Genomic DNA, 20,872 nt, shown 5'->3' with positions numbered 1-20,872 from the left:
CCAGGTGAAGATGAACTGTATGGTTTTTGGTTGAAACATCTGATTGGTTTGCACCCACTCATCGCCAAGCAGTTTAACAACGTACTGCAAGGAGGTGAAACTGAAGATTGGTTAACATCTGGCAAAACCTACCTGATAACAAATGATCCAGCAAAAGGGGCAGCACCAGGCAGCTACAGATCAATTACCTTCTTACCAACAACTTTCAGATTGCTAACTGGTGTGGTAGCTGATGCAATCCAACAGTACCTAGTTGAAAACAAGCTCTTTCCATCTGAGCAGAAAGGAAACTGCCCAAACAGCAGAGATCAGCTCCTAATTGACAAGATGATTTTGGAAAACTGTAAGAGAAGGAAGACCAACTTGAATGTAGTTTGGAACCTACAGAAGCTTTGGGCACAATGGAAGACACAGTTGCTAGTCAATGGCGATAGTCTGGGAGAGGTTAACATCAAGAGAGAAATCTTTCAAGGAGACTCACTATCACCACTACTGTTTGTCATTGCATTGATTTCTCTGTCAACAATAATGAACAAGTCAGGCCATGTCTATCAAACATCAAAAACATCTGCCAGGCTTTCCCATCTCCTTTACATGGATGATCTTGAGCTGTATGGAAAAAACCATCTGAAATGGAATCAATGCTCAACACTGTCCAAATTTACAGCCAAGATATTGCAATGGAATTTGGACTGGAGAAATGGTCCACCCTAACCATCAACAGGGGAAAAATAGTGAAAACTGAAGGAATCAAGATGCCCAATGGAAATAACATCAAGAGTCTGATGAAGAAGATCACTACAAATACCTGGGCATCCTTCTGGCACACTGAAGTCAAGAAGAAGGTTAGTAGTGAATACATCAGAAGAATGAAGGAGATCTTAAAGTCAAAACTCAGTGGAAGAAATACCATCAAGGCAATTTACACCTGGGTAATTCCAGTAATTAGATACACAGCTGGAATAGCAGACAGGACTCAAGCAGAACTAGAAGCCCTGGATAAGAAAACCAGAAAAAATAATGACGATGAATTATGCCCTACATCCACACAGTGATGTTGACAGACTGTACTTACCAAGGAGCAGAGGCAGGCGTGGGATGTTGCAAGTACACCAGATAATTGAAGAAGAATAAAGGGCATTGGAAGAATATCTGAAGGACAGTGAAGAAGATGCACTGAAGCTAGTACACCATGAAGGCTTACTGAATACCAAAGAGACCAAACTGGCCTACAAGAAAGACCAAATGAAGAATAGAAAAGAGACATGGCAAGGCAAAGTATTACATGACCAGTATACAAAAACCTAGCAGGCAAATCAGATAACAACAAGATCTGGCAATGGCTAAAAGCAGGAAAGCTTAAGAAAGAAACCAAGGGGCTAATTCTGGCTGCACAAGACCAAGGCTTAAGAACAAATGCATACAAAGCCAGAACTGAGAAGACAGCAACAGACAGCAAATGCTGCCTCTGCAAAGAAGCTGAAGAAACAGTGGACCATCTAGTTAGTTGCTGCAAGGTGATCACACAGACTGACTACAGACAACGGCATGACATGTTGCAAGTAGCAACAATGGTGCGTTGGAATATCTGCAAGAAATAGCATTTGCCTGCAAGCAAGAATTGGTGGGACCACAAGACAGACAAAGTAATAGAAAATGAAGAGGCTAAAGTGCTCTGGGACTTTAGAACTCAAACAGACAAGCACCTGCCACACAACATCCCAGACTTAACAATTGTTGATAAGAAAGACAAAAAAGTCTGGATAGTGGACATTGCAGTACCTGGAGACAGCAGAAGAGAAGAGAAAGAACTGGAGAAAATAACAAAATATAAAGACCTGCAAATAGAAGTAGAATGACTCTGACAAAAGAAAGCAAAGATAGTACCAATAGTAATAGGCACCTTAGGTGCAATCCCAAAACACCTGGAGCATGACCTGAAGACCACTGACAAAATCACCATCAGTGAATTGTAAAAGGTATCTTTACTTGGAACAGCTTACATCCTGCAACAATACTTCTAACCCTATCAAACAACATCTGCCTATCCCAGGTCCTTGGGAAGGACCAGATAGGTGGATAAAAATGCCAAATCCAGTCTAAACATCTGGCTGACTGTGCGACCAATCATAATCATCATCATTTATTTATTTAAATTATTTAAATAAAAATTTAAAAAGCAGGATACAATACAATAAAAAATACACATGCTAATATATAATTCTCAAATGTAAATAAAATGTTAACTTCAAATTATTAACACTATGTTTATTAAGCTATGGCTAATATTTAAAATACTTTACCTATTGCTTAGATTATAATACAATGACATAGCAATATAAATGTGGATCACAATATCTAGTGAGTCTAAAATAATGGGGTTCAATTTCTGTGTTCACACAAGCAGATACCCCCCTTTCAGACTCAACAGGCGACATAGCAATATTTAGAGACATTTAGTGAGACTGTGTTGCTGCATCAGACAGTGAGGATTGAAGATAATACAAATGTGGTTGATCCAAGCAATTTATTATTAGCAGTTTTATATAATGTGCACAAATATCCTTATTAAAAGGACAGTATAAAAAAGAGTAGTGGTCTCAAAATTTCCCATTTCACTTGCGTGTACTTGATCATCATACGATCTTCTTATGCTTGCCTTCCAGAACAGCAGTTAGTAAAATGTTTAATCATGCTAGTTTCATGGCTTTTCTACATTTAGATATTTCAATTTGATTAAGATATCTGGATAAATTAAAAAAAAGAGGATTGAGTACCTAAATAATCCCTTTATTGCCACACCAAACCAGGTGCAAATATTACAGGTGGTGGGTGCCATTACACAATTTTGCACAAATGTCATGGGCACAATAATAATGAAATAAATAAACAACTTGTTGAAAAATAAACAGTTAAAAAATAAGCAAAATCTCATACAGAAATCTTGTGAGATTTGGTGATTTTTGTGAGAATTTGGTGGTGCTTATTACTAGTTTTGGGAGGGGATCAAGAGGTGCCCACTGATCATGTGGCTGAACCCCAGTATAGAATGAAGGTAAAAAAAGAGTTTGGATGAAAAAGGACTGGAACTCTCTAATGCTGTATACATAGCTAGATCTGTCCAAAGATACATCATCTTTGGCTGCATGCTGAAGCCCAAAGACGTCTCAAAGAGCTGTGGAGAAGTATGTTGGTTTGTTGAATGCATGGAAAAAGAAATGCCAACTAATTGGGATTAATTAGAAGAAAAACAAATTAGTGCAAGATACAGATGTGAGTGCATCATCTTTGGTATTCCCTGGGTAGAAATCTTCAGTGCATCTTATTTGCTTAATATCCAAATGGAGATAATTGAGTATTGAATGGATAATTGGTATGACACTGAGGCATGGAAGTTAGGCTCCTGCCCATTAACTGAGGGCAATGGAGCCTCTGGGGAAAATGTGCAAACAATATAACTTTGCTGAACAAGCTATCTTTCTAGGAGTAATACATTTGTCTCCCAAGAACATCACAATTACACTGCCCAGCTACTGATTCATCTGCAAAGACAGCATACCTTTCTTAGAATATGTTCTTCCAGACGTAGTGCCTTGAGGATCTGAACGGTCAGCTGAGTTACAGAACATATGATTCCTTCCTTTCCTTGACAGCTCACCCAACTCATAACCTTTGGGCTTTATGTAGCATCCAGCACAAAAATACCCTCCCTTTTCCCCCCAGACTCTTATAGACAGAATGTTTCTTAGCCTTTATTCAATGATCCACAGTGTTCATGGCTGAGAGGCCCATATTAAAGGTCTCCTTACTTTGCCATCTTCTAGATCATCATTGCCTGATAGCATTCCTGGCTGGAGATGTTTCAGGTTGTAGTAAAATAACTTTGAAGGATATCATATTGGGTAACTAAGTTCCATCTGGTAGTATGGAAGTTTATTTCTCTACTGCCAATAATAAGCAAATAGGAGCTGGCATGTTCTGCTGTCTTTCTGCAGTTGGTCCCTTCAGCCTGTGGAACAATGAGCATAAACGCAGAAGGTGTAGACGGAGCATTTCTTTGATTATTATATTTACTAGAGGTTGCCTATACCCCATAATCACTAGTACTAGAGGTTTAGCATTCATAGTATTTAAATAATACACTTATTAACATTTGCTTTGATTAACTAACCAACAGGGAGTAGCTTTACTAGGTGGGATGAATATGTTTAACTTCCAAGCCTACAGTATTTTGTTTCTTTCTGTGATTATGCATTGGGGAATGAAAAATAAAACTTGAAAAGGAAGGTGACATATCAGTCAAATAGATCTGTAATAAAACATTAATAATTTCCTTTCCTTCAAGCAGTGAGTTGTTAAATTTAAAGGTGTCTTGCCTTTATATAGTAATGAAAAGGTAAGTTTATTTACATATATTTCGTTGCTTAAAAGGTTGATGATTAATCCATTCATTTTGTTTAAATGGTGGGCAACTGTATTCCAGAAGGGGTTCATTAAAACTGCCATTCCTTCTGTTCACCTGATAAGTAGCCTTAAAAGTACCAGGGAAATGGTACATATCTATCAAGCAAGGACAGTTATCTTGCTGCTTGTTCGAGACTGACATTTGAGCTTCCAGAGGTTCCTTCCAGATGGACAAAATATAACTTTCTGTATATTGCACTTGGCAGGAGATAATGCCTCAAACCAGAGCTGCACCCCACGATTCTCAAAGGAGAAGGGCCTGGGTGAGGATCCTGTGACCTCATCGCTAAGAATGTTAATTGCAGTTAGCCCAGCAAATGTGCTGGGTTAAACAGAACGAAAGAGAGTTATGCAAAGTTCTCCTTTTTTCCCCTGTGTGCTGTCTGTCAAACATTTGAATATTGTCTCCCTCTTGCACCATTTCTTAAAGGCAGCATTTGCATTTTTCATGTTTTCCATCTTGCTGTCTTGAACACATTCTTTGGTTCCTACCAAATTCTCTTTCACACTCAGGTTCCTTTTTTGAGATAGCTTCCTTTCTAGAACAGCAATGTACAGAGCTAACAATAAAAGAAAGGAATAGCAGGGGCAGTAGGAGAAGCACAGATAATTGAACAGAACCAAAAGTTGGATAAAGCATTATGAGTATTTTCATGGCAGGCCCCAAATCCTTGAATATCTCTGGCCAAATTGAGTTGCCTTATGATTATGGTGGCTTCATGGTAGATTTCATCTCTACCATTTGGCTTTCATTCTAATATCTATGATCCTGTGAAATGAGAACTTTTCTGAATATTGCCATTCTTGGGCCCAAATAGAAAGCACGTGACCACTTTGAAATCTTGGCAAGTTTTAGGGACAAATTATAGCAAACAGATACTTTATTTTCCAGCCTTGAAAGCTCCTTGATGTATTTGGTTGTTTATAGATAAGAGGTTAAATTTTGATCCAGAATCACATGAGAACCTGATACCATGGAATAATCCAAATTTGAAGATAGTGGGAAAGTGTTTTATAGGAATGTCTGGGCCAAAACAAGATAAATACCTTACATCAATTGATTTATAATGGTTGCTTAAAGATCTTGAGAAATATATTGCTTCTGCTTGGCAATGTATACAATTGAAAAAAGCACTGACAAAATAGTATGGTCCAGATACCTCAGCAGTTTCAGAAGTATCTGGAATCCTAGGATCTTTAACAGCATGAAGTGAAACCAACAAATCAATTCACATAGAAGTAAATTGATGTTCTCTGCTATTGGAAGTAAAAAACAGGATAAAAGTCAGAAATATATATATATATATATATATATATATATACATACACACACATATATATATATATATATACATATACATACATACTTGAAATGTGGAATGAAGAATTGGAGCATCAGAAAACCAAGAAGTTCAAATATTAAGAAATGTGAAATATATTTTTTATGTTTTAAGAATGAAGTTAATTTATCAAGAAATACTGTTTTGTATTTATTGGACTCTTCAAACAATGGATTAAAAAGGTTAGGTATCAAATTTTCTGTGTTGGCATTGTAAGAAATTTGTCTTTCTTTAGTTCATATGATTTGGTCTGGTGCAGCCATAGCTTCATTTTGGTTTCATGTTACAGCATATGTTATTTTGGAATTTTGGAAAGAAATATAAGAGTTAAAGATGTAAATATGATGTTAAATTATACTCTAAATATGGAATTTGTTATTTTATGAAGAACTTCAGTTTTATCAAATCTAGTGGTCTCAGCAAAGAGGATAAACTTTTGTAGATAGAAAGAAATTTATCTTCCTGATGTTAGGGAACAGATATGTGTTTGTTAACTATTTTTGAAATACCTTTACACTCCAAAAATGAGAAGATGGAGCAAGATGTTTCTATATGGTCCAGATTTAATAAAAAGTAATGAAATTAATTCCATATTAATACTAAATTGATACTATATGGATTTTTATCTTAGTTTTTCCTTTTAAGCTTATTTTAAGCACTGTAATCTATACAGTTTTTATATTGTAAAATCACTAGTGTGTTTTGTTATTGTAGCAGTTGTTACATTCTACCTGTAATTTTTTTAAAAAAATATAGATAATATTTAATATTACTATAATATTATATTAATAATAATAAAAATTGAGAGATGAATGACAAGCAATAAGAGACTAACTGGGAGAGAAATCAGAATGAGAGCAATTAAACTGTATAGTGCATGGGGGAGGGGCTGTTTGAGATGTTTTCGTAAACTTCTCTCTTTGTATGGGCTTAAGCCATGTTTATCTGTTCATTGCCTTGGTAATGGATCTTCCCTGTCTCTGTCAAGGTCATCCTCTATACTCTGTACAATGACTGAATTTGTAATCCAAAATATCTGAAGTTTCCAAGGTTGGCAAAGACTACTTAAGGAATGAAGAATGAAGCAAATATAAAGAGTCCTTCTTTGTGAAATAACACTTCACTTGAATTTAGTTTTCTTTCCTGTACATTGGCTGGGTTCAGATCTCATGCTATACCATAACATGTATGTATGCACTTGCTTTTTGCTTTCAACTTAGCATAATGTGTGTACAAGCCCATTATGGTTCAGCATTATTACAGCTGGTTCACATGATGGTTAAAAATCTATCAGCACATGAGAACCCAGCTATGTTCATTAATCTTGTCAAGAGCTCAGTATAAATGTCTGCATTGTCATCACATTTTACAAATGGGAAGGGGGCATGGTCTTCAAAGGGCATATCCAACTGCCTGGTTGCTCCATTGTCAGAATGGGCCAGCGACTATTTTTGGAGCACAGAAATGAATGTTATCACTCTGTACTCACTCCTCTCACATGACAAATGCAAGATCCCACAGGTTTTCCTGCTGTGGTTTTAAAATACTCTTTCCCCTGTTATGTCACCAAGAGTGTTCCTGTCTGTTTTGGCTTGTACCTTTTACTTTATTACAGGCTAACCCTATTAGTTACCATGGTCTCTAATGTCTTCTAAAGCTACCGTAACCAGGGATGTTATAATGGCACGGTGGTTATAATACTGCCTTGCAGAGTATTGGATTGCTAGTTTGAAACCCAACAGAAATATAGCTTTATATATACTATTTTTCTTTCCCTGGAATTATTTAAAAAAAGAAAAGAAAAGTAGCTCAGCAATTAAAAACATTTCTGCTATATTCTGAATAAGCATTTACAAGAAAAATAACTACAACCATTGTGGTAGTTATAGATACCATTCCTGGAAAAGGTAGCTAGCTCTAGAATACATTTGAAATTGTCTAGTTGTGGTATCTGCATGTATGTGCATTTTGATGCTTTAACTTTGTATATATAAATTCAGTTTCTGTGTGTATATATAAAAGTGTGTATGTCCAATAAAAGTTGCTCACAGGAAGGAAGGTGATTGCCTCAGTCATCAGACCCTACTCCTTTCCCAAGCCAGCATTGGATCAAGGCAGCAGGAGCACAGGACAAGAGCAACTTAAGAGTGCAGTGCCAATACGTCCAAAAAGCAATGTTAGCACATAAAGAGCAATCCAATGAATACAAATAATTTTCATTTCTTCTTTTGCATGCTTTTAATCCATTTTGCTCCAGGGTCTCAAAAAGGATTACAATTAAAGTTTAATTTATTAGTAAAGTAAATTCCAACTTGAAGTAATGCAACAGCTACACAGCTGTTATTAGCTCTATCCCCCCTTCCACCAGTTCCCATTTACATTAAACCTACTTGTTTTTATAACAGAATTATGTCTCATGCTCCATCCTAACTACTGTGTTAGGATGTTTAGGGATTTTGTAACATGGAATTCTCCACCCGTAAAGGATTAGTTTACTAGGACTTGGACTTGAACTGAATTTCTTCTCTGAATTCTTCAGACTGCACTGAAAGCCTGCTCTTGATTGCACTATCACCTATCCTTCACTTACCTCATCCTTCTTGCAATTCTGGCCCTATCTTTTTGTATATTCTGCTTTCATCTATTACCTAAGAAAATTTTCCTAGGGCCCTTCTCCACTACCCACCTGGGCAGAAAATGATATTGGCACAAAATTTGCTATCTCCGTTGCAGATCCCTACCCTGCCTCTCTTCCCAATCACAATTTTCCTCCAATTTAAGGGTAAGATTAGATGATTTTATATACCTTGAGGTATTGGAATAAGACGGAAATTCCTGTTTAACACTGATACAACCACAGGTAGTTCTCATTGAATGACCACTCATTCAGTGACTGTTTGAAGTTATGACAGTGCTGAATGAGGGGACTTACGATGGGTCCTTGTAGTTGTGGCCGTCGCAACATCCCCATGGTCATATGATCATGATTTGGGCCCTTGGCAATTAGCTCACAATTTCGATGGTTGCAGCATCCTGTGATCACATGATTGCCAATTGCGACTTTCGCTGCTGGCTTCTAACAAGCAAAGTTAAGCCAGCAATGAAGCCAGCAGGTGGTCACAAATAATGATCACATGACTGTGGGATGCTGTGACTGCATGGGATTCACCTAATTACGGCAACTGTTGTCATAAGTTGTCATGGTCATGTGACATTGCACTTTATAACTGTGTCACTTAATGATGGAGTTGCTTGTCCCAATAACTATCATTAAGTGAGGACTACCTATAAAGAAGACTTAAGTGTATATCACTCATGTCTGAGGACCAGTTCCTTTAACCATTCTTCATAGGATTTAATCTGTAAACCTCTCGCCATCTTTGTTGCTGTTTTTCTTTCTAGTTCCTCAGAAACCTCCTTGGATTGTGGCAACTGGAATTGGGCCCAGTATTCTAGGAGCAGCTGACCAAAGAGCATAGAGCAGAACTATCTACCACTTCCCCAGATACTGCACTTCTGTTGTTGTAGCCCAAAATTGTATTAGTTCTTTTGTCAGCTGCAGTATATTGCTGGCTCATGTTTAATCTGTGGTCTAACCAGGACACCCAATTCCTTCTCCTAAGTATTATCTTTGAGCCAAATACAATATATCTTGTACCCGTGCAATTGATTTTTCCTACCTAAGTGCAGAACCTACATTTCTTGCCAATGAGCTGCGTTTTGCTGGGTAGGACCCAACGTTTAAACCTATCAAGCTCATTTTGAATCTTGAGCCTGTCTTCTGAGATGTTGGCAATCCCTCCCAGCCTTGGGTCATCTGAAAATTTGATGAACATCTCTACTATCCCTTCATCTAAGTCATTTATGCAAATGCTAAAGAGCACAGGGCCTAGGGCAAAATGCTGAAATCCCTACTGGATATCTTCTTCCATGTTGACATAGATGAATTGTCACAAAATAAAAGCAGCATTCCTTTTAAAAACTCTGAACAATGCACTGAGAAGAGAATAAATTCAGCATAATAAATCCATTTTGCAAACAATGAAGAAGAGGGCACTAATACAGATGTCTGCAGTAGGGGAAGGGAGCCAATGATAATGTGTGTGATGATGTCACCACAAACATAATCATTTTGGCATCATTGCTGCTAACCACTAATTTTCCAATGGAAGCAAAATTGTAAGTGACTCGGGTCTTACGTCCTGCCCACTTAGGCCACTTAGCTCTGCACATGCATAGGCTGCTCCAACCATGACTGGCCCTGCGTCTCTGTTTTCTCTCAATGCTGTGGGGCTTTTATATATATCTTTGAATTAATTTTGGCTCAACTGTTGCTCCAGAGGAAATGTTGCAGGCAATTTTTCAGCCTTCCTTCTGGAGTTGCAGGCTGGGGAGTCTGCCACTGGTGAGAACTCCTGCTACATTTTGCTGCCTGGTTCCTGGGATCCCATTCCTCTCACCTGTAGTCAAGGTACTATGGAGTGTTAATGTCTTCCCTTATCCTTCTTGGCTGCTCTGAAGGGTGGATTTAGCACTATCCTACAAAATGGCTGAGAGCCAGTTTGGTGTAGTGGTTAAAGCACCAGGCTAGAAACCAGGAGACTGTCCTGCCTTAGGCACAAAACCAGCTGGGTGACTTTGGGCCAGCCACTGTCTCTAAGCCCTAGGAAAGAGGCAAAGGCAAACCACTTCCGAAATCTTGCCAAGAAAACTGCAGGGACTTGTCCAGGCAGTTGCCAGGAGCCAATACTAACTCAAGGAGCACACACACACACAAAATGCCCACTCATAAGTTTTGTTGGTTTCTTCTCAGGGCAAAAAGCACTGACAACTTGCTGGCTGGCTGTGGTGTTATTGTGCCCTCTCGTTGGCCAGCTGGAGCAAGTGTGGGTCAGCTCAATGAGAGGACAGACAGAATGCAGCAAAGCTGAAGTGAAGATACTCCTGGGGTGGCATGAAATGCAGCAGAGGGTACAAGAGGCAAAGCTGATGTTTGTATGAAAAAGCCCTTAGGCAACAAGATATCAGAAGGGTCAGCTCAAACTTCAGTGCTGCCCATTCTTCTGTCTTCCAGCAGGAATCTAGCAAGCAGGGCTCAGCTGGCTGACACAAGCCTTTCAACCTTTTGCATATTATCTGTACTTATAATTTATTTGGACTCTCATTCCAAGAGTCCCAGGATGACCCTCACTCTTCCAGGCCGACCATTTATGCTACAGTGGTCTGTCCTGAGCTGACTCCTGAAGGAAGAAGAAATGAGAGTAATTTGATCACATCATGTTCCGTTGAGAAAAACTAAAAAATCATTTTTATTTTAGAACGGTGAGTTGTACAGTACTTATTTACCAATGAGATATAACCCAAATCTGTTTAGCGACATTTGCTACCCAGATTGTGATGGGAGGTGACAAGAAAGAAATTGCATGCTGGGGTTTTGTGTTTAGACAGTCAGTTTAGATGATGTTAATTTTGGAAAAATGCTCTGCTTTTTTGTATTAAGGAAAGCACAGTTCTCTATAGTACATCAAAGTCTAACAAAATTATGGCATAATATTTTGTGTACTACAATCCATTTCCTCTGAAGTGGCCCATAGTGTATGAAAACTAATAATTTTGCTAGTGCTTCTGGTTTAACTTTGCATGGTTATCCCTCTGGATACCGTGGTCCCTTCCACCCACCTTATTTTTGCCCCCCAGCCTCTCTGAAACAGTTACAAGATGACATGGGGTCATTCCACCACAAATGAAAAATACAGGGAACAAAGAGCACACAATGTCAAACAATCACTGCCCCATGCCCAGATCTTGCAGGCCTCGGAGTTCAAGAAAACCCCTTCACCCCTTCATCTGAAGAGGGCACTCCCACATTCAAGTATCCATTCATTTGGTTGCATGGAAAAAAAAAATCTGTGCATGAGCTAAAAACCCACAAACCACTATTCCCTGGGAAAGACTTTTAGGGCAGGCAAGGCTTGGTAAGCAGGAGTTCTCTTCACGGTGTCACCCACAAGCTGCATGGAGTCACAGCAATTCAAAACATTGCCAAAAAAAAAAAAAAGTTTCAGTGCAGTCTCAGATAGGCTCAGCTGTCCAATAGGTGGGATCTGAGAGATCAGAACTCTTTCAAAGCAGCACAGAATCCTCCTATGGAGGTGCACTTTAATATCTTGTATAATTAACAGTTCAGAATGAACCTCCTCAGCTGTAGTGTACAACATTGGCAATTTGTGCGTTTCCTATTATACTCTTGTTCATGTGGGCTATAGCCTAGATACGTCATTCTTCCCCCAGCATCAAATTACTCCAGATGGGTTATGTTCACAAACACAGAATGCTAAATGATTATAAACAATTGTTTTATAAGTCACAATGGCTAGGGTAAAATCAAACAAAACCATAACATGCCTTAGCATGCTGCATGCGTCAGACTGCCATATTAAGCCATCATGCGCTTTGTTTATTCTGACTTATTATATAGTGTGAACATAACCTTGTGGTTTATTTACCAAGATGTGTGGTTTATCATATTGTGCCAATGCAGCCACCTTGAAGGTGCATCTGAAAAGGAAATTCTCTGGTGCAAAGGAATAAGCTGGCAGAAATCTAATATCAGAAAGGTCAACATTCATTCTGCCAAGACTTTCTGGGACTGACTTTAAAATAGTCATTTTGAACACTAGGATTTCAAAGGGATGCTTGAGAAATCACTGAATGAAATAGTCAAGAAGTTTGATTCCATCACTTTGTGGTTTGAACTGAAATTTTATCCTAGTTTACCAACACCAGGATGCTGCTTCTGATCAGCTTGTTGTTACTGTCATTATTACAATCTGTAATTTTTTTATTTAATTACCCTCTTACTGCTTACAATCAGAAGCATTTCCCCTCACCACCCCAGGGTATGTATGTGTGCGTGTGTGTGCGTCTGTCTGTCTGTCTGTCTGTCTGTCTGTCTGCCTGCCTGCCTGCCTGCCTGCCTGCCTGCCTATCTATCTATCTATCTATCTATCTATCTATCTATCTATCTATCTATCTATCTATCTATCTATCTATCTATCTATCTATCTATCTATCTAACAGTTTAGAAGAACATTTAAAATTGAATACTGTAGTGCTGACCCTTTTCCATAAATGAAACATTTGTTACGGCTTAAAGTGTCACAGGAATTTTTAGTGCAATGGTGCGCAGGAGGTAGTGAGGAAATTTACAAGTAGATCTCTAGGTCTGATGCAGTAGATGGCAAGGACTTCTGATTCCAAACTGTTTAACAAGAGACAGAAAATGATAAAATCATTATAAAATGATTGTGTGTGTGTATGTGTGTGTGTGTATGAGAGAGAGGGAGTGAGAGAAAGAAAAGAGAGAGAGGCATTTGCATAGGCTAAAGAGGGGCAATGTTTTTCAAAGAAAAGCAAAAGTCAAAACTGACTGTCAATAGTGAAGGGGAATAAGTTATCTAAGACACATGGACAATTGTTATTTGAAAGGCATATGGGAAATTGCCAGTGGGGGGAAAAATCAGCTTCTACTTAAAAACATTTGCCCAATTTAATTGTCTGCCCAAGGCCAGTGTTACCCTGCACTTTTATGCAGCAATTTCCTTCTCCATTATGCAGAGGATTTATTTTGCTTTTAGAAAAAGAGGCTGGCCCATTCTTTGCAAGCTAACCAATCAAACTGTCAGCTGTCTTGGCGCTGCAGCCCAGGAAGAGAAATATTCGAGCAGTGCAGAGAGCAAACCCCTGTGTCCCAGCAGGAGCCGACCTGGTGACAGATGGGCTTGCATGCAATATTGACACAATGGGGACTGCAGGAAGCCAGCTCACTCTCTTCCACCTTCCTTGACAGTTCGCTTTTCATAATTAGCAGGTTCTCTGATGATAAACACTCTCCCAGAGTGTACTTGAAGAGACAGATAGTATGCATGTTGAAATGTTCTGCTGTTCATATACACAGCATCTTTGCATGTACACTATCAGCATACACATCTGAGACTAGCTGTCTCATTGATGTGCATATGAGCATAGATGAAAGGATTTCCACCCCCACTCCCCCATGCAAGAATATGTAGAAGTTTGATTTCCCCTATCTGCAGCTCAAAGTGAAGAACTGTTTATTATTTATTCTCCTGAATGAATAACTTGGCAGAAATGCTCCAATACAATTGTATTAATGGAACTGTAGTCAGAAGAATAGATGTACAGTCTTGCTAACTGTAGAAATCTCCAAAGAACAGAAAAAATCCATGGTGTATCCATGGAATCATGATTTCAATTTCTGTGATTTTGTGAAAATCAGCCAGGAGATGAAGATGAAATGAATGTCTTGCCAACCCAGAATATTAGTGGCAATTTTAGAGATAAAACCTCTTTTTTCTTTAATCCTATTTATGGTTCTGTTTGTTTCAAGTAGATGAATTTTTGTCTTTAGTGAGAATGTAAATTTGCAGCACCTTTTTTTCTCCCTTGGAATGACAACTCATGGCATATTCAGTAAAATAGTAATTGTAAAAATCCATTACAGTATATCTTTATTTTTTTTTGTATTACATCATGCAGTACCTTACACCAGCTTTACAAATGGTGGGTTACTGCTGCTCATCCCTAATAGGATGCTACACCTGAGAACGGGTATTAGCAAGCGTGCCTAGTGTGTAACAGAAATATCAGTCCCATCAATTTCCAGAGTTTGTCACTGGTTTGAAAGTTTTTTTTAAATTGTATGGAAACTGAGAAACCAGAAGTCAGTCATCTGACTTTCTTTTGGCACCAGCCTTCCTGCGAATTAAGGATTGACTTTGTGTTTGAGATTTGAATTTGGTGGAACGATTTATTTGCTAATCCCCTTTGGCAGAGTCTGCAGCTGCTTCTTCAAATCTAAAGGAAGGCACAGTCCAGCCAAGCATGGCTTCAGTCTAAATTGGGCATGGTACCAACCAAGACCCCTACTGCGTAGCTTGCTTACTTTCAGACATGTTAAGCTGATACTTTTTTCTCACATGTTTGTTTTCCACTTTTTTTCCCTTAGCTCAGATACATAAAGCTGCTGTAAGAGTAGCAAAATCAACTTGTTAAATGGGGAAGATGCAGCTGATGTGCTGCTGGAGCAATGTTTTTTGTTCACTTTGCCTGCTGGGTGTTTATACACACACACACACACACACACACACACACACATATACATATACAAGGGAAACTAAAATAAATCAGTATTGTGGAGCTTGGGTAGATATAGAGGACAGGAGAAGAAAGAATCCAAAGGATTTTCTTGATTTAATTGTTTTTTTTTCCTTTTTTCTTTTTTTATGAAGCTGCTATTTTCACCTTCCCCAGGTTTTGACAAAGCCTTGCCCAAACTGATCCTGTCCAAATGTGAGGTCCATTACTGCTGGAAATGTTGGAAATTGTACTTCACATACATTTGACAGTGTAGAGGATCTAGGGAATAGCCTTGAAGGACAGTAGAAAGAGCTGCTACCAAGGCAATGGTCAGATAAGTGGGGCTTGAGCCTGGGGCAAGACTGAGTTCAGACCAACAAAGTAGACCAGACTAAGAAACCGATGCCCTAGAGGTCAGGACTACTTTTATTGGAAGAGCTCTAGTAACGGAATCTTGTAAGCCTGAATGTGCTTCCCTCCCTCATTTTACCTTTGTGTGAACTAGGGAGAGGCCTGTCTGAAATATTTATTCAAACTAATTTCTTGGCCCAGGCTCAAGCCCCTCTCATCTGACTGTTGCTTTGGTAGCAGCTCTTCCTCCCGCCCTTCAAGGTTGTTCCCTATTTCCTCTACAGGCAGACATCACGCTGGAATGGTTTTCAAAATACACAGAAGAGTACCTCCCATTAAGAAACATCTATTATACTGGTATCTTAACTTGCAGTTGCCTAACAAGGAAAAATTACCTAGTCACGGTAGCACAACTGGATGTTCCTGAAGAGCCTATATTGATTTTTGGCTATCTAACCCTATAATGCCTTCTCTTCCCTTCCTCAGGGATTAGTAATAACTCTTACCACTTACATAATACATTTTTTTTCCAAAGTATGTTTGAAAAGCACCATATAGGTGCTCTCAGTAAACTGCAAAGACCTTTCTATGGGTCTGTCTACCATCTGAGGTCCAGCACATCTGTGAACCAGATGCTTTTTCAGTGGCGGTGGCATAGTTTTGGAGAGGGTCATGTGGAAGCTACTCTTTTGTCTTTCCAACACTGAGCCAAGCCTTTTCAAAAATCTCCAGAGGCTTTTAAAATATGCATTATCTGCTTTACTTAATGCTGCATATATTGATGTGCTGCTTTTTCCTTAATGTTTATGGTATTTTAAATATTTTGTTGTGAGCTGCCTATTACACGCCTATTGAAGGGTAGGCATATGAGTCAAAATAAAACAGTAACAGCCTTGTAAGGTAGGCCAATATAATCAATCACCCCTGCTGTAGAAAAATACTGGCTCATCCTCATCCTGCATCAGCCCCTGCTTATTGGTCAATGATCAAGGAATGAAAAGGACACAATCCACTTTGTCATGGGAAAGTGGCTGCTAAGAAGGCATGCTTAATGGCTGGGAGACTTTAACAAGATCAATACCACCTCTAGAAAAGATTACATGCTATGCTAGGCAGCAAATAGACCATTGCTGCTGGATTTGGAAACCATTTATAAAACCTATTAGGGACAATAAAGCAGAACAGCAAAAAAGAACAAAAAAAGAGCCTATCTATTCACAGCAGGCTTCTGATTCTTGGATTCCTTCCCCTATCCATTATATTAAATGACCAGATTAAAAGCCAGATACATCAAAAAATAATAAGATTTGCCATGATCATCGGTGACAGCAGCAATGTGGAAGTGGGTCACAGTGACAATTGCATTGCTTAAACTTGCTAAACAGTGTGCCTTCCATGACTTGAGGTGTGATTCAGACTGCATGGCCTGTCGCTGCTTTGGAAATCACTCAAAAGGCAATCATCAACTGGCAAGCTTTCTTGAAATGGCTTGGAATGGTAACAGTAAAAGCCTTGTGGAGTTCCCGGCTGATCCCAGGAATAGAATGTCCTGTGAATAATACTTAAGTTTAGCCACACTTTAGCAAGAGCAAGAAGAATCTGAATGGCTCCCCACTTCATTGGGCTTAAGTAACCGGTTGCAAGCAGGTTGACTTGGCCCAAACAAAATAACGGAGGTAGGCTAAACATGTTTCTGGGGTTAGAGAAAATGTCCTTGGGACACAAGGGATGCTTGTGCAAGTGTGCAAATTGCGTTCCATGGTTAGCCAGGTGCAGTCCACTTCGCTTGCTTGAACTTTTTCACATGATAGATACATCCATCCCTTCTTTCTGTGCCAAATTATTTATTTCTTTGATTTCAATAGCCATATCTATGTCTATACTTGCCTTCTTAAATGACTGGGTAATTTGTCTAATGAAATGAATATCCTAATGGGGGGAGTATCCAAAGTGGGGGAGAAGGTGGACATATGAATTTTGAGAGAATATCTAAACACCAAAGAGGCCAAAAAAAGAATCAATCTGTTAAATGGTATGAATTTTGGTAAGGGAGTATGAAGTCTGAGCTCTAAAACACAAAGCTGTTCTTTTCAATTCACTAATTTCACAGAAGGCCGAATCAATGAAGCTCAGTGATGAGTAACTTACCCCAAAGACACACACACACATATATAAAATCTTCGTTTAGATGTATATGAAAATGCATCTAGGTATTCAATAAGTAGAAGAGTACCAACTGCATCTATAAACAGAAGAAGGAAAGATGTACCAAAATGCCATAGAGGGAGGGAGGGATCAGTAGAAGGATGGCATATAAGCATTTATATAGGGTCTAGAAATATAACCAAGGATTAGAGGAAATGAGGGGGAAGTAGACACAGTGTATATGGATTATGGTATAGAAAGAAGCAAGGTAGTTACCTTACACAGATTGTGGCAGGAGTTGTAAAGATTGACATATCCTGTTATTGAACAACTTGAAAAACGTATAAATACTCCTCAGATGGAGCCCCAGAATTAAAATAATTTCTTGCAGCTGCTCACATAACTTCACTTGACAGACGCACATGGAGAAGGCCTCCAAGATGATCAAATTACTACACATTTTTTTATTCTTTTAAAGATATTGTCAAATCCTTCCCCTTTGTTTTGCTGCGACCCTCAGATTAATGTGGTATAACCTCTTCTCATCTTGACTGCCATCTTGAGTGGAAGGGTTAAACAGATCTGATTCAAAGGTCATCAGGGGGTCCTGTATTTTTAAACAATATTCTTTAGTGTTAATAGATTGAAATGGCATAAAATGTATGCGTAAATAAATAAATAAATAAATAAATAAATATTTAATTATTTAGAGACCAGCCTCACTATGTTCAATGACACTGACTCACAAATGAAAGCATAGGATTGTATCATAATTGGGTAGAAGAAGGAATTTTAATGGAACAGGTGCAGCATTTCCTCTTAAATGGTCAAATACAAAAGAGAACAAGGCTTCTGCAATTTTAAAAGTGGGTTTTATGAGGAAGAGGAATTTTAAGCAGCTGCAGTTTGTCATGCAAGTGTTGCCTACAGAAATCATCTCTTCTACACAACTTCTAAAGGTGTAAGAATCTTGCCTTCTTTTGTATCTTGTCCCTGTGGCTTCTGATACTAAGAATTGCAGGATAAATATATGATTTTGCAGATGGCTCTAATTAATAAATCTTCCAATGAGAGAGGCAGGGAAAGGGAAAGGAAAAAAAGAGCCCTGAAGTACGTATAAGCTGGGTTCATATATTATGCTAAGTTAGTTTGCTTAATCACTGTTTACTGAATAAGTGACAATTTGCTGGGTTCACAGAACTGGCTAAGTCAAAAATTTTGCAACTTTCTGGGTGGTTTCTAAGGTAAGGCAAAACCAAACACCCTTGTTGCTTAGTATGAAGTATGAACCAGGTCTTAAATCTTAATAATGTCTTGCTCATCTCATTTGCTGAAGGTGGAAAGGCAGATGTTTCAACAAGCTAACAGATGATTCAATCCCAAATGATATGAGGGACTGCATTTAGCAGATGAAATCCTTCCACAGATTTTGCCAAGCTCATCTGCTTTGTAACACTAGACAGTTGTGTCTCTTACCTTATCTGAATGTGTCTTTTAAAGAAAAACTTGGTATAAGCCGATATATTAGCCTCTTAAATCTCATATATAGATTCAGCCAGCTCGTGATCCTATTTTGCACATTGCATCTGAAATTCATCCTCTGGGACATTTAAAAATTAGACTGGACACTACACAGGAGGAAATACTGCAATAAAATGTCCTACATTGCACTCCTGGGGTTAAAGGTTGGGGTGACTGAATGCACTGAATCCTATCTGTAATTTATTAGCTGATTTTATTATTCATGGAGGCCTGTAGTGAAATGGCACACAGTTCAAGAATCAGACAGCTCAAGTACACATTCCCCTGGGAAGTTCTCATGCACAAGCACAGTCATAGCTGGACTGAATGAGAATTGAGAAAGCTCGCAAAACAAATGCAAACAACTGAGGAGTTCTGCTGAACAAACCCCGTCGGACCAATTTTGTCTGAAAGAGGCTTGTGCTAAGAAAATCCCAGTGGGATGTGTCTCAAATCCATTAGATAGGCTAAAAGAAACTTTCTGTAACCCCTCTAAAGTGTAAGGAAAATTGTATATGAGAGAGAGAAAGAGAAAATCATGATTAAACAAATGTCCACTTTTGTAGAACTTGAAAATCTCAATGTCTCTCTTTTAGGTGGGAAAGGAAGATTCAGCATAGAGACAAAAGCAGTGAAGGTCTGTATACTTCCTCCTTCTGTACAGTCCTATTCCTTCCTGTATTTCGATGCTTCCTTATTTTGCTCCTGTCCCTAACTTTTCTCTAAGACTTCTTTGGCTGAGCCTCCAGGCAGAGACTTTGCAGTAGTGCTGAACACTTTGCAGAACCTGCTTTCCAGAGAGGTTCCTTAGCCATAGTTTACTTCCTACAGCCTGTTTAATTGGGCTTAGACAGTGTGGTCATTGTACATTGTGGGAATACCAACAAGAAAATAACAAGAGAACAACCTATTCCCCAAGCACAGGGGAATAGAATATATAAGGGAAGAGTATAGTAAGAGATAAAATTTTAAGGTGAAGGAATTGGGGATCCATTCAGTCCTGGTGCACCAAATAATTTTTTTTTAAAAAAAATTCTGGGTTCAGCATTCTGTAGTTCTCAGTGTGTGCATTTCAACCTAGTTTCCAGCTGATAGTTCTTGGGTTCCAGTAAAAACAACAAAGTAATCTTCATAACCTGAACCTGCCCACCCTCTTTCAATAGCACAAGCCAGAGAAACTGTGGGTCTTGCTCCTAAGCAAGCAGGGATCTTCTAAACTGAGGACCCCCTAAATTCTGGAAACTACAATCATCCAGGAGCCATTGATCTTCTTCCAGGATCTTCTATGAGCCAGTGAGTCTTGAAGTACTAAGATGCTACACAGCTTCTACCTGCTCATTCATTGCTCTCAGTACAAGCTCAGGAATTGTCTGATTTAGCTGTTTTAATGTTTTTTTCTAGTTTTGTACACCACCCAGAGTCCATTGGAATTGGGTGGCCAATAAATTTAAATAAATAATAATAGTAATAAATAATAATAATAATTGCTGCCTCACTCGCTCCACCATAGGCTCATCCTTGACAGGACAGGACACGTGCTTTGCAACCAGAATACTCCACACATTGAGAACCAAGATTCAGAGTTTTGAGAAGTGACCCAATTCTGCTATTGTGCTGGTAGCTACTGTATCTTGCCTTAACCAGAGAAGCTGTGCACCTTGCAATAGTCAGAGCCAGTGGGTTCCCTCCACCCCCATGAAGAAAATTATTTGCTTCTCCTGGGAACAGAGGCAATTTATGTTGTGGGTATAAAAGCAGAACAGGGCAAAAACTCCATGTTGTGTCCTATTCACTTAACTTGGCTTTGTATTTAGCATTACAGTTCTCCTGGTCTTTCCTGATCTGTGCCCGAAGGGAAGGGAAATGAGTTAAAACCATCTTCAGAGACGTTT

The sequence above is a fragment of the Python bivittatus genome, unplaced genomic scaffold (assembly GCF_059951505.1).
Source record: "Python bivittatus isolate LINGU-HERP-01145 unplaced genomic scaffold, Pbiv_v1 ctg000700_np1212, whole genome shotgun sequence".
Lineage (NCBI taxonomy): Eukaryota > Metazoa > Chordata > Lepidosauria > Squamata > Pythonidae > Python > Python bivittatus.
The sequence above is the reverse complement of the archived record's forward strand: the minus strand, read 5'-3'. Positions refer to the sequence as shown.